The 16,167-nt window shown below is 39.3% G+C and overlaps 1 protein-coding gene across 1 annotated transcript in view; it reads right to left on the bottom strand.

The window, feature by feature from the left end:
* The window catches only part of map3k13 (mitogen-activated protein kinase kinase kinase 13), a 34,165-nt gene extending 20,691 nt beyond the window's left edge, over positions 1 to 13,474 (bottom strand). Inside the window, exons 1-2 of the mRNA XM_073474339.1 lie at positions 13,446 to 13,474; positions 203 to 281 (exon numbers count right to left, since the gene is read on the bottom strand). The gene's annotated coding sequence lies outside the window, so the exon portion shown is untranslated. The remainder of the gene's footprint in view (positions 1 to 202; positions 282 to 13,445) is intronic.
* Between the last annotated feature and the right edge of the window lie 2,693 nt (positions 13,475 to 16,167).

A 16,167-nucleotide genomic window follows, 5' to 3' on the forward strand; every position in this document is an offset into this window, starting at 1 on the left:
AGCTCCAGGGCTGAAGGGCGACAACAGTCAGAGAAAAATACAAATGTCAGAGTCAGAATATCACAATAGCCGGTCTTCACTCTCTCCCGAAAGGTCATTTAACGTCTCACAATTTCTCACACTCCCCATGAATGTGCTCAATTGCAGCCATTCAAAATGTGTGCAGCTTTGTGCAGGCTTGTGAATGTATGTGTGTACTCACCTGTCAGGTGGGTTCTGAGCATCTCACAAGATTTGTGATCCGACTCCGATCTTAGGTTCGGCTCCGTCTTGCTTCTCACCTGCATACAAACACACACAGCGAGAGCAGGGTTAAAGGTTAAACTTTAACAGGCCAAGAACTGGCATGAATGAAGATGATGCGTTGAGTGTATAATGCACAACAAAAGGTACAGCCATCTGCAACATTTACAGAAATTAACTGAACGGTTGAGTCACCAGATAATCAAAAAACCGGTGGGTCTAACTCAGACGGAGGGAGGTGTGTCTGTCTGTCTGCAGTGTTGCATGTTTGTGAGTGCTAATGGCAGAGATTGAGGCTGACTGCGACCAGAGGGGGTATATATCAAAAGAGACTGATTGAGAGGGAGGTCCAGCGGGTGAAAGGAAAGGCTCGGGTAACATATGCTCCACCCCATACTCTCCATACAGGCCTAAACCTCTGGGGAAGGCGATGATGGAAGGAGGAGGACGGGGAGAGGAGCAGGAATGTAATGATGCATGGAGTGTGGGGGGTTGGGATATTGGAGCAGCATTGTCCAATCTCCGTCCTCAAGCCACACCCCAGCAGGGGGACACTGCCAGAGGAGGAGGTCCGGTATCCCGGGGCGAGGCTGAGGGGGCGACACTTCCAAAGACAGCCTATAAATGGCGTGAAATGACAGTCAAATGAGTCACGGTGCAGATGGCCAAGGATGCTGGCTCTAATGGGGACTGACATTAGGGAACGGGGAGTATGTTAGCGGATTTCTTCAAACTACACCTTTGTGATGCAAAGTCTAAAATTAACACAATGTCAAGCATTCCTCTGGCCCTGATGAGCAAAAGTGGGTGGAAACTGAAATTCCTATTCCTGCCATGTTGGGAAGACACACACAAAAACACAGCAGGGGGATTCCCAAAAATACAGCTCTAGTTAAATATTGGCAGAGAGAGGGAGAGAACGACAGAGAGAGAGAGAGACATTAGATATCCAAAGAAGCATGAATTCAAATACCTGAGCTGTTTGCTTAGCGAGAACATCTAGCTCTGCTCTATAGCCGAAATTCCAAAGGTCAGCAGATCACAAGCCTGTGAGCTCATGTGGGAACAAGCAACGGCCACATTGTATCACAGAAACAAGCGAGAAACACACCCCGACCAAGTTTCTTTAATAGACATGAAACACTCTTAAGTGCTGGTTTACTGTATTGAAGCATTTCACTGACACTGACAAAATCATGACATGGTTATGCACCTGTAAGCCTCTCTGTTCTAATCTTAGCAGTGATATCACATTACACATTCATCAGGCTGTTATGGCATTTTCATATGCAGTATTGTAATTGTTGGTTTCAAACTTACCTACTTAGTCTGAAGCTTAAGAGGTTTTCCAATGTTTTAAATGCGCAGTTAATATTTTAAAAGGCTACCCAAATGGTGGTGCTTTCAACAAATATTGATTGCCTTTACTTTAAACTAATTAAGGCAGTGTTTATTTGTGAGGACTATCTATCTATCTATCTATCTATCTATCTATCTATCTATCAAATATAATAATGCATGAACAGTATAAGACAACATGAAACAGTATATTTTCAGTACGACATCACAAATCCACAGAAATTATATTGAGCCACGGCTTTGATTTCCTTCACTCTTCAGCTTTGTTACACATATTTGAATTCATTTAACTTTAATTTAAAGTTTCAAATAACGTTGAAGAGCAACAAGCAGGGCAGCTGAAATCTGAGCTTATTTGTTTTCTTCTTTGATTACGGCTGTCTCATAAAATAAACATAAATAATGTTCGTCCTGGGGTCCTCACTTGACAAGAAAATACCATTTTCTTTGGACCACACGAAATAAATAAATAAAAGCAAAGCTCATAATACTCAGATTACAAAACTGTTACTTTGTGATCATGAAAAACAAAAAACACTCGTGGCCTCGCAGGCTTTCTAAACACGCCTCTGCCATATTGACTGCAAACAATACGTTATGATTTTATTCTCACTAGGAAGGTGACAGATGTTGAAGGGATGATACTCCACCCTGTACTGAATGACAACAATCACCACTAAATACACACTAAGGCTGCAATTACTCTGATATTAATCTGACAGTTATCATTTAGTCTGTGAAATAGAAAAAATTGAAAAAATTATTTCTCCAAATGCCAAAATCTTTCATCTACAATAATATAAAACAGAGAAAATAAGAACGCTTTCTGATTTACGATGCTGAAACTTTGGTGTAGTTAAATGACTGATTTATTGATTACAAAAAAGTTGCTGAATCATTTTCTGTCGTTAATCGACTGCTTTCAGAAGATCTAAGTCGATTTAAATGTCTAAAATAATTACTTACATCCACTACTTGCCCATGAAACCTGACCTGGACCTTCTGAATCCATACAAATATTGTTTATATTTACTTATTCCAAGCCTCTCAATAGGCTGTCTGATCTAAACTATAGCTACAACCAGATATTGATGACCTAAACCGACAAACTCTTGACATTTCCAAACCAAAGCGATAAAAGGAGCCTGACCTCACTCTCTCAATTATCTTTACTCCAGCGGTGGCCAAAAGCCTCTTGTTCTGTCTCCATCAGCGGCACGCAGACATGATGTACAGCCGGTCAGTGCTCCATGTGCCCCAGCCTCGCCTCCAAGTGCAACAGAGCTGTAAACCACACTGGCTCAGCTCTGTTATACACACTCATTACTATTTCACCAGCAGCGGAACAACAGCACTGACAGCTCCTGTGTCCCCCGCATTAATAAGAGAAAAAGCACCATCGAAGCTTACAGTGGTTTACCTTTACAATCTGCCATCGCATGCAGCGGCCAGGTACAGACATGCTGGCACACACACACACACACACACACACATATCTATGATTACAGACAAATCAATGGACGTCTGCTCAGTTTGATTGTTGACACATTGAGGTATGTGGCTGTCATACTACGTCCCGTGACATTATGATAAAGTCCAAGTAGTCACCACAAAATTTCTCCAATACAAGTGACGTCACTTAGGTAGGTATTTCTTATGAAGAAGTGGTGATTTATCCACAACTTTATTATCAAAGCTCTGAAAGGTTAGGATAAAATCATTATTTTGCATGGCTTTGATATTTTTTTAAATGTTTAACCTTAATATATATTTGTATTCCATTCACTTACAATTTTAAGCAATATATAGTGCAACATATGTAATTTCATAATGTAGCAGAATGAAGTGGGTGAACAGTGACAATGTTGAACATGAACAGCAGCTTTAAAAAGACTTAAAACTCCAATAATATGAGAATTGTCCAACCACGTTGCCTTAAAACAGAAAAATACGACTTCTGCCCTGAGACCAGGAGGGATTCACCTGCCCTCAGACAACTTCTGCCCTGAGACCAGGAGGGATTCACCTGCCCTCAGACAACTTCTGCCCTGAGACCAGTTTTTTCTTCATTGAAAAATTAAAAAAAAAGTTAAATTGACCTTGTTCACTGTCATGCTTGATTTTTAGTGCCAGTTTCTTCAACAAACAATGGCCTTTGACTGTAGAAGCAACATAGTCAGGTGGTGTAACTGGTTTGTGTCAATTGGTGTAACCAGTATTTTTCATAAAAATATTGTAATATACAGGAAATTCATGTGGAATAAGATGTAATCCTCTATTGCAATGTACTAACATGTTTTTTAACAGTTTATACATAATTTGTCAAATATTATTTAGAAAACACAAAGTGTTTCAGCATTTGTCCTGCTCTATATTAAATTTTTTTTAAAATTTAAAATAATCCTAATAAAATCTATTTTCATGTGATATTTTAAAATTAAGTAACTGTTTTCATAAGTACACTTGCATACACTCTAGGTGGAAAGAAATATTTAATATTCTCCTTTTGTTGTGGTTACACCGCTTGACATTTTCAGTCTTACCTTTCGTAAAAAATAGTTCAAATGCTATTTCAAATTACATGAAACCAACATAAATACAAAATATACATTTTAGCAAACCTGATGCAAGCTTTTAAAACAATTTTTTAAAACATTTTTGAATTGCTCATAATGCAAACCCTTATTTGTCACTGATCCATCTACCTTTTGTGCCTGCGGTGTGTGTGTGTGACCTCTAAGACAATCAATGTGATAAACTGGGAAATAGTGCGCAAAGCAATTAAACTGTCAATAAAGGACTTTCTCAGCCACTGATTGGTTCAAGGTCTATTGTTGGCACAGCAACAGTCTGTCTTGATCTGCAGAGACGGGCCGGACACTTCTAGAAGTGATCTGAACCAAACCAAGATTATTTTATCACTACGTTCACTTTCAGGTCTGTTATCAAAGACACACCTTTATTATCTGTTCAGCTATATCATACTGTCTTCGGAATGATTAAGTAGTACTCTGTCCTGTAATGCCAAAATGCAGCAAACAAACAAACAAACAAACAAACAAAAAGCCAACAAACGCACTGTAGATTGCAAGGAGAGTTATATCAAGTTATTGGTAGCTAAAATTAGCTGATGAGATATCCTTGGCTAGCCTTGGTCAAAGCTAACCTAGCTAACTTTTCCCCCTAGACATTTCCTGTAATTGACCAATATTAATTTTAAGAAACCAGCATCTTAGAAATTTAGTTTGTGGACATAAATAAAAAGGGCAAACAGCAATCATACAAATACACTAAGAAAGAACATCTAAAGTAGTCCTGCTAAAAAAAGCAGCTATTGTAGCATTAGCTTTGCAGAGAAGCAGTAATGTTAACTGCCGAAAGTAGTCCTGCTAAAAGATAGCTAACATGGTGTTAGCTTAAAAGAGTAACATTTGCTGTAGTTGCTGCTCTCTGTAGTCAATATAAATTAGCTTTATTTACTTAATCTCAGGGACTGGTGTCCCCTGCTTGCAAAAACTGAAATTATTCACACTTTACTTTAGTGAAAACACTGAAGAAATATCCTTGTGATTAGATATGTGTGGTTGGGTGTTGTTAGCACTGTTTCAACACCAAATGCTTTTTGGTACCAACTGCAATCCTTTAAATCTCCCAGCCCCGCGGCCAACTGGATGAAATGTTGAATACAATTGAGTAAGTGGATGGGGAAGTCTGATGAGTTGGGAAAACACCGAAAGTAATGAGAACAGACTGGTCCTGAGTATGTTGACTTCATGTATGAGGACAAACCTGTTTGTCCATGATGAATGATAGAAACAGACCGGCCTGGCTGGTTGTTTGGATTTATAAAGGCGGGCATGGATGAGAGAGTCCTGCACACAACAAGCACTGATTCTGAGAGACAGATAATGCTTGTGAGATTACTGTGCTGAGCCCACCAACAACCCACAGCCTGACCAATCCACACTGAGAGGAAATTACATAACAATGACTGGTTCAACGCTCCCGGAGGATTCTGCCCGCACCACAACAATCCATCTATCCCGGTTCAGTCTTTACCGTGAGTTCAGAATAGGCTGCAGGAGCAGCAGACAGAAAGCCTACTGTGCTGCCCCCCCTCCTCCAAACTGTATGCACCTGGTAATCCCCAGCGTGATTTATGGGATTGTGTGCAGAGCTATAATGCAGAACACAGCAGCTAGTCTTAGATAACATAAAATGTTATGAAGGCTCTCCAGCCTTCTAATTATTTCACTAGAGAGAATTACAGAAGTGGGAGGAAATGAACACATGCTGGGATGTCAATTCACCTCCTCCAGTCCACATCCCTGGACAGAGGATGTGAGGAAGAGTGTGGGGCTGCTGCAGTGGGTTGCAGGCAGTGGTGGTCTGCCCGAGACTACAACTGTGGGTGTTGGTGCCGTTAGACGAATATGTGAGGTTACAGAGGAGACTGTAGGGTAGAGCCCACCCTGTACATACAGGATGCACTGTATACAGTAGATTGTTAGTCAGAAAAACAAAAAGTCTAATTTTATACTACTTTGAAACTAGTCCGACTGATGGAAGTAAAACATTCTGGTCTCGATATATTGGCCAATATACACACATGATCAAACACTTGAAGATTTGTAACAGAGGAAGGATATTTTACAGTTAAACAATAAACTGTATTATTTAAAATGACAACAGTGCAATGACAACGTAAACTTCATTGGGAATTAAATAATGACACAGTAAATAATTCAGAGGATATTTTTCTGCAGTATAATCTCTATAAAGAACGTTAAACACATATCGGGCAACATATACGCTGAAACCAATATATCTGCGTTCAGCCAATTACGGCCAACTGATTTATTAGTCGGGCTCTAGTGCAGCTATAACCGTAAACAAGACTTCTGACAGGATCCACACTTATCATTAGCTGTATGGTTTAAGACAAAATATGACCAAATCACAAACAACCTTTCTCACACTGGGCCGACTCATTGTTTTCCACTTGTGTTTCTCACAGATGGTCTGTACGAGAGCTAGAACAATTAACCAGCTTGTAATTATGTTGGCATCAGATAAATCTGTATTGTATTTTGACAATTAATCAGGACATCTCCAACCATGTTTGTGGTGACCAAAGCTGATATTTTAAGCTAAAACGTGATGTTTTCCTCGCCCTAACCACGTGGTTTTTGTGTCTAAACCCAACCAGACCACACGCACAGTGTTGCGACAACAAACGTAAAGTTGCAAGATATCCGTGGTTTGCAGAAAAGTACATTGCCAATATTTATTCTGGTGATTGGCCAGGAAACTAATCAATTTTTCAGTATCAATTACCACATCAATTATTTTTTCCAATGATTGATTATGCATTTAATCATTTAGTTGCGGAATATACCCAACTTGTTTTGTCTGGTTAACAGCAGAAACCCAAAGCAGAGCTGCGACGATCAGTCGATTAATTCGAAAGAAAATTAAAACTATTTTTATAACAGATTAGTTGTTTACTTCATCTTCTAAGCAAAAAAGTCAAACACTTTCTATATATATATATATATACACACACACACACACACACACACAGTCTGCCTGTTATTTAAGCATGTAGCTGCACTAGTCTAATATTTATCTTGGTCACATGGTGCACGCTGCACATCACACCTTGTGACTGATTTTATGACAATAACCCTACTTGCATTAGACAAGCATGACTCATGGATACTTTAGAAAGCATTATACAACGATATGTGACTAACACTGCATCCCTTTCTACTCATATATTATTGTACAGATGCACACATCAGAGGTCAGAGATGTTGCAAATGCATTCCAGCAACCACACACACACACACACACGCAGCCTGTATGACTTGTGCATGTGCTCCTCCACTCGTGTGTGTTAATATGCTCCCCATGAGGCGCTGCAGGCTGTGGTAATTATAGAAGCTCGGCTCGCAGACACATCACAAGAGAGAAGTACATTTAAAGCCATGTGCAGTTGGGTGAATACAGTACATGCATACAAAGCACACTCACACTACTAAAATATTGTAGACGGTCGTACAGAAAGTAATCTTTCGTGTTAATGTTAAGTGGGTCTCCTGCGACGGCTTTTCATGATGTTTGGCCACATTTATTTTCAGACTGCTCTCCAGGATGTAAAGCCTGCATACTATTAGCAGCAAAGCCCAGGCACACATAGGGTTCAACAATGCTGAGCTAATCCAAACCCCTCACAGTCTCTACTGTAATACCCCTGCCCAAATATAAAAAGATGTGGGGGGCTTAACCTACTTCTCAACTGAATCCCAGTCCTAAAACAGGCTGACCAGCAGAGTGTCTGCAAATGTGTCCAATAAAACCATTGGCAAACGCCACCTCCAGGAGAGCCAACAGAGCAAGAGGGGCCCGGAAGATGGAAGACGCTTACTTTCTTCATCAAGCTGAGTTGTCCTTATTGGCATTTAGTGGTCTGATATAGATGTGAGGCGTGCCAGGCAGGCTCTCGGTGTGACAAGCTGGCCCTGCGTGTGGCGCACAGTAAGCTAAGGATGGAGATGGGGTGGAGGCAGGGCCTGTGGAGCTCAGACAGTGTCATTACAGAAATGTCAGTCAGAAGGGAGGAAGGAAGGGAGGAGAGGGCCTGAGGGAGGAGAGGGAGGAAAGGGGCCAAGACATTAATGTTCACATCCCTCCTTTAGCCCAGCGTTTGTTGTTTGGATTTTTCCACTCAACTGCCCTTCAATAGCTGAGCTGCACGCGATGGGAAACCTCCAGCACATAAACCTACGTGATGTCTATTTTCAACGGCTGTTAAGCATTCATCTTTATAAACCGCACACACCTGAGACACATACATATATAGCTTAGAGAGATGATGAGTTTGACCCACTTTTTTGACATCAACAGCTTATTTTTATTATCAATTTGTTGTAGTTTGATTTGCTGTGTTGTGTTTTCATAAATCAGTGAATCATTTAGTCTAAATAAAAACAGTGCCTCTTTCACGTTACAGATGTCACAACAGCTAACAGCTGTAATGGATCTTCATCAAAGACAGCACACCACTGATAACACATATAAACTTTACATGTTTGAGCTTATGAAACACAGCGATGAGCTTATTCATTAAGCCTGATGGGACACGACGCTGACTGGAGCCACCGCTACATAAATGAGACCGAAAACAAACAAGCTGAGTCTCCGGGGTCAGGATTAGAGAGATCAGACCAGCTGCAAGGCTATGCTGCTGCTGTTGCTACACATGTCAATTACATAAATGCAGCTTCCTGTCTGTATGCCAGCATCAGGACCGCCCCACCTCCCCCCCACCTCTCGCTTCCTACGTCTCTGCTGACACTCTGCTTGACGTGGCACACGGTATTTAACTCAGATGTGCAGGTAGTCATGACACCTGGACAAACAGGACAAACAAACAGGGTGACCCACTTCTTCCTGAAGAGGGGATTTGAGTGTTCAACCACTTAAGGGATGAGGCGAGTGGCACTGTATATTGTTCTTATTGTCAACAAATCCCATAAAAAAACAAAAGTTTTTTTAGGTCTTTCAATACACTTCCCTATCCTGTCTGTGACACTAAATCTTTGGGTCAAAAATACGTTAATATTTTACCCCAGCATGGGCGAGAAAGTCCATAAAGGGATTGGAAAAGAAAGGACATCTTTATCTTCTGGTGAAGGTTGAGTCATATGACTTCGAGCTCAAGAACCAAAGTGGACTTTGTGATGAGACTCTGTTGTCGACTACTGTTTCCAAGGTCAGGAATGAACTTTTAATCGCAACAAAAATATACAGTTTCATTTCTAATAATAAGGCTCTGTGATTTTCCAAAGCAGCTGCTCTTTGTAGTTTTGATGAAACAGGACTGAAACGGGAGAAATGGGGCATTTGCTGGGGACTTTTCACAGTGGCGGATTAATACTAATATAAACTAGAGTGCCAATATATTAAATATAGTTAAGATTTTCTTTTCGTTTGTTAATTTAATTACATTTAATTAATTAAATGCCGTCCCAAATTTTTAAGAATCTGATGTTGTCTTCAAATGTTTCCTTTAATCGGGCCAACAGTAAAAAAATCCAAAGATATAAAGTTTAAAACTTGAATGGCACTCAGTAGAGCGCATACCTCCGCCAAGGCCCCTTTAATTCAACCAAGCCTAATCTGATAAAAAAAAATCTTATATCAGCCTGATCCAGATTTTTACTGTGATCTGCATCAAACTGTACTCACTCATAGATACCAGCCACCTGAATACGCCTGATTTTTTTTCCCATCAAGATCAATGCATTATTCACTGAGATATTTACATCTCACAATGTTAAAGAAAGTCAGAAAAAATTCCTGCATCTGTCCCTTTTTTATGGATCCGCACAAAACATCTAGGGGTCTATTCTGGGCTGAGACCCATCCTCCATCCAAGTGTCAGGGAAATCCGTTCAGAAGTTTTTGTGTAATCCTGCTGACAATCCAACTAACAAACAAACACATACGGACGAAAACATAACCTCCTCGGCAGAGGTTAAAATAAGAACGCGGCAAATCTTTACATTCGAGAAGCTGGAGCTGTTTTTGCTTGATTAATAGATTAACAAAACCGTTGCCAGTTTAGGTTGTCAAAAGTATCGATACAGACAAAATAAATTAAAACGATATAATACAATATCTGTGTTCAAAACTCGTTCTTTAAGCAACACTCATCTCATATTTGCTGCTACTAAAACGTAGGGAAGGGAAAATCCAGCACTTCACGCCTCTTTGTAATGTTTCTGGAAATTAAACGGCTGTTGTAGTTTCATGTCACACCTTCACTAATGTGCAAGTCGAAATGCAAAACAATCTGCTCATTCTCCGTTGGCGGCAGATCTTGGGTTCAATGTCAAAGCACTCCTTGTATAAAAAGACTACATAAAACTGGTCCACACGTGTAGCTGCTCACATTTGCTGTTAACCTGGTGTTCGGTGTCTTTGTGCCATAGTTAAGAAGAACACCTGAGAGGTGTAGGCTTCAACGCGCTGTTAGTGGGGGACCACATTTGGCTGATTGGTGCAGAGCATGACCTGTAACTGCACCGCACACACCGCAGCAGTTACAAGAGGAGCAGAGCCATTAGTGACACACGTGGACACTTACTGGAAATGTCCCGCTCAGCACAATGAGGCTGGAACACAATGCTGCTGCCATGACAGCACACAGCATCCACCGCTCACACGTGTGACGCTCTCCGCGGCTGACTGACTGTCAGAGTACATGGGACAGAAGTGAAAAGCAGCCGAACCATAAAGCTGTTGTGACATCGAGTCTTCACGAAAGACGGATGAATGATCGTCTCTGATTTGTGTCAGATGGCCGCTGAGAGCTCACAGAGAGCAGGCTGATGTGTTATCAGTCCCACATCTGGCAGACGACACTGATCACCACTTCACCTCGCCTCTCTGAACATCAACATACAACATACAACATACAACAGTCCTGCGATAAATCCGACTTGCATCAAGCTTTTAATGCTTAGTTTTTTGTTGAAAGTGTTTTGGGAGAGGTGTTGGTTAAACGTTTTGGTCATTTATTAGAAGACTTCAGTTTGTGACATGAGTTTTGGACTAGAGTGTCATGAATCTGGTGACTTCAGACTCGACTAAACAAAATCCAAAAAGACTTTAAACTCAACAAAAAGTCTGTCACAATATCTACTTTTGTTGGACGCCTAATTTTCCCCCAAAAATAATGCAGTCAACAATATAACTGTTACTTTAAGACAATTTTATGCCACTGATATAAAGATAATAGCCGAATAACGCGGATGCACCTTTTCAAAGAGCAATGATCTTTGATTTATTAGGAATATTCAGATTACATTTATCCTGAATAAATAAAATAAAACCAAACAACCAAAATAATATTGAAATAAAAAAATGCATGTGAACACAACAGGCAATATCAAGGTCTGCATAAATGATCAAGGTCATGTACATATATCAATAAGTCAATAACTCTCTTGATGATATCATGATAAATATCGTGACAGACCTACAACGCTGACATTGACACCGGTATGAGATTTTCATGGTACAATAACCACCTCAGAAAATATCACGGTGCTACATAGTTATCATTAGTTGAAGTTACAGCAGTCGTTAAAGGAATGAAATCCAGACCTTTTATTTTGGTTGAACAAATGCGTTATTTTAATCGTACTATGTATCATGTCTTGAATTACATTAAACCTGACATAAACTTGAATTATTTTTTAATAACACTAGTAAAAGAGAATTCAATACCGTACATCAGGGGTTCCCAACCACCGGGCAGTGGACCGGTACCGTGTCTCGGGTCGTTTAGAGCCAGGCCGCGAAAAACCCAGTAGGAACTGAGGGGGCTGATGTAATTGCCATTTATGTACTATATTGTGATTTGTTATTATTTTCCTGGAAATGGCAACCTTTTCATTACATATCACATGGCAAATAATTTTCATTTAACATTAAAATGTCCAAAAATACAGATGTTTCATGTGTATTGTGCAATAGTTTGGGCTGCAGCCGGAAAGATTACAGCTCATGTCTGGTCCGTGTGTATAACCAAGTGTACGTGGTATCATAACTGTCCGTTTTTATATCAGGTATACTTTAAAATCGGTATCCTGCCACAACCCCACCAATGACTTCGATTTCAGCATTGTTTCCCCTGTAATGACTTCATATCCTCCGTAAACCCAAAAAGATTAAACTGATGTGTTACATGTAAAAATGCAAATAACTGTAACTCTGAAACACACGGTAACAAGGCACACCTGATCATTTTGCTTTTAAATACAGGTAATAACTACAAATCGTTCTTAACAATACTATTACTATATTTATAAATATGTAATAGCATTGCATTTGTTTAAGGGTGCATTAAAAACGTGTTTAAGACTTGGATTTGACTCTGGACCTCATAAAGCAAGACTTGACACCACAAAACAATGACTTTGTCCAAATTCTGGCTTGTGATGCTGCTGGATTTTAATGCATTATGCTTATGTGGAGTGGACAAAATATTAGAAACATCAGCACCACAAACTCAAAAATGATATTAAACTCTTCAAAACAAAAACTGAACACTGTGTCATTTTAATGAAATCAGACTGCATTGTTTTAAACCAGGTGTAACTAAGAAAACAACGTAATAACATAATAACACCCTCATTAAGACCGCATATTCACAAATCAGAGCCAAACTATCCCAGCCAGGATCATTTTCTCACAGTTTTGTTTGAGCCACGTAGTCAGAAATACTGCACAAAACTACAATCTAACTCAAAAACAAACATTTCTCCACCACCCACTATAATTTAGCCTCCTTCCCTGCAAACAGCAGGGCAGAGCAGCCTATAATTTCCTCCTTCTCCTGGTTCAAACTAGATCCAAACACTTCAGTATTCACCCAGATTGTACACTTGGTTACATAATGAAGGCGAATAACAGCTTCAACCTTTTTTTTTTAATACTTGTATGCGCAAGAGGTCCACTTCACATCTGGCCTGTCCGACCCAAAGTGATCACTAGTGACTCAAAGTGACCGCGCAGTGTTTCTCTGCGGACGTCTGAGGCTGTAAATTCATTCATAAACAGTCTGAACAGTCGCGTCACGGTCCATCGTCGTCGTGTTAATGCTCACAGACCCGAGGCTCAGCTGACAGCTAGCCGAGTCAGCACATCCAGCCACGTCCCGCGGGTCAAAACCAGCCCGTCTGTCGTCAAACGGAACCAACACCGAGGCGTTTTATCTCACCACGAAGCCTCGTCTTTCGATACAAGTCACATAAAATGGAGAATATTACCGTAAAGCTCCGCTGAGTCCCTCGGAGATGTCCAGCTGCCGCCTCTCTGCCGCTCTCTCCTCTCGGTCCATGTATTTATCATCCAATCCGATGGCGGAGTCTTGTGAGCGTCCTACGTCACTTCCGGACACTCTGGTACACCTGTAAGCTCCGGCGTACACGGCCGCAGAGATCGTCTACTGGACAGATGGATCCAGCAAGCAGGACAAAAATGGCCGTAATGAAGAAGTGCAAAGTAAAAGTCATACCCATACGAATGATACGTGAGTAAAAGTACTAAAGTATCTGATATTAAATGTACTTCACGATTAAAAGTATAAATAAAAGTAAATTATACATTTATGTGCATGTATGTATATAGTGTTTGCTATATTACATTATCTGATTGCTGATTAAATACATCAATTTTAAAATGTGCTACTTTGGCTGTAATGCAGCCAGTAATCTGTGTAGTAACTAGTAATTACAGTTACCAAATAAATCTAGTGGAGTGGAAGTATAAAGTACTCAAGTGAAGTACAAATACTTAAAAAGTGGACTTAAGTACAGTGCTTGAGTAAGTCTTAAAGTATGATATTACCTGTATTTAAGTATCAAAAGTAAAAGTAAATTCTACATTTATATGTATGTATATTGTATATACTATATTACATTACATTATCGATCTGGCTGATTATTAGATCTGGTATATTGACCAAATCAATATGGTGGAGTAAAAGTACAATATTTCCCTCCAGAATGTAGTGGAGTGGAAGTATAAAATAGCATAAAATGTAAATACCCAAGTACAAGTACAAATACCTAAAAATTGGACTTAAGTACAGTACTTGAGTAAATGTACTTAGTTACATTCCACCACTGCTTACCAGCTAATAGCTAGTGTCTGTTTTATGAAATGTCAAGCTGAATTAGTGATGGAATGTAACTAAGTAGGCCACATTTACTCAAGTACTTTACTTAAATCCCACTTTACACAAGCACAGCTTTGAGGCACTTTTACATTATTGAATATTTCCATTTTCAACAAATTTCGGCTAAATGATCTCAACACTTCTTCCACCACTGACATTAGTTATAGGTGTAAATGCCAGTAAAACTTAAGTATCTCTTAATTTCAAAAGGGGAACAACATGATGAGCCAAGAGTAAGAAATAAACTACAGCTCACATGAGGCTGAGCACGTGTCTAAAACTCTGGGGAGCTGTACATAAGAGGAATAACTGGCCTTTAATGCAGGTTGGACAGTCTCTTAAAAAAATAATCATGGCCACATTATCATCAAGAGACTACAAAGGATAGGTTATAATGAAGGACCCAATAAAAGTGATAAACAAAACAGCTGCAACAAATATGCAATTAATCAAACTACCAAAAAACAAGGTCTCCTTTGGTTTCTCTGATTCTTTCCCATTAAATGTTTCTGCTTTTTGTTTGTTTTGTTTTTCCGTATGTGAATCACAGAAATAAAGAAAGGGTGTTCCATGTCGAAGGCGCTGTATGGCCCTCAGACAAACCTTTAATCTTGCATGACATATACTATAAATAACCTTGACTCTCTAATGCATAATAGACACGCAGACGACCATCGGCCTCTACTGTCTACATATCGCAACAACAGACGGTTACAGTTCATACATGCAAACCAATTTTCTAATCACGGCACAGGAGCAGCAACTACTTCTGATCACAATGTGTGTTTGTTGTGTTTACTGTGGAAAAATGACAAAATGCACAATTTCTTCAAATGCCAACACGCCACATTTAAACTGATTATTCAGTGTGATGTCATGGCCCATTCAAGAACAGAAACAGAGGTTGCTAACAGCAGAAAAACATCAAAACAAAGTCTGGTTGGATGGTGTGACAGCTCCAGGGACTCTGGGGAAAAACTGCTATTTGTCAGGTTGACAGATTTTAAATTGACAAAATGGTCAAATTAATTCCTTTATGATCATAGTGAAATAATACAGTATATACATACATATTTCATACTTTATAGTGTTTGTACATAATATATTCCTTGACCCCTTATCAAATTATTTCACTTTCAATTTTGATTATTCTTTTGATTTATTCTGGATTATTTTAATTTTTATTATTATTCTTTGATTATTAAATAATACTTAAATGAATTGCATTATTTTCACTATTTATTAAGTGTGCAGAGAGAAGCAGTGGTGGAAGAAGTACTCATGTCTTCTACTTCAGTAAAAGTAGCAATAACACAGTGTAGAAATACTTGGCTACAAGTACATGGCATGCAAAATGTTGCTTATAAAGGTGAAAGTATAAAAGTAAAAGGGTCAAAATATACTTCATGTCCCAAAAGTGAAGGTCATTCATCATACAGCATGACTCATGTTAGAATAAATATATAAATATAAATGACTGGATTATGCATATTGATGCATTAATGTGTACATTGTGTTTATGTTGCAGCTGGTAAAGAAAATGTTAGCAATACATGTAGTGGAGTAAAATGTACAATATTTGCTTCTGAAATGTAGTGAAGTAGAAAAAAAATGAAAATACTTAATAATAGATAATAATAAAGAAAGCTGCTTGGTACACATTTCATTTTACACATCTATAAAAAAAAAAAGACAATCCACTTAACCAACATAACTGACTGATAATAATGTGACAGCACTGGATGTAAACACATTACTTTTACTGTGAAAAAGTTGGACCAACAATAACAGAACACAGCAGTGACCCACAG

This window comes from Pagrus major, chromosome 9 (assembly GCF_040436345.1).
Source record: "Pagrus major chromosome 9, Pma_NU_1.0".
Classification (NCBI taxonomy): Eukaryota; Metazoa; Chordata; class Actinopteri; order Spariformes; family Sparidae; genus Pagrus; species Pagrus major.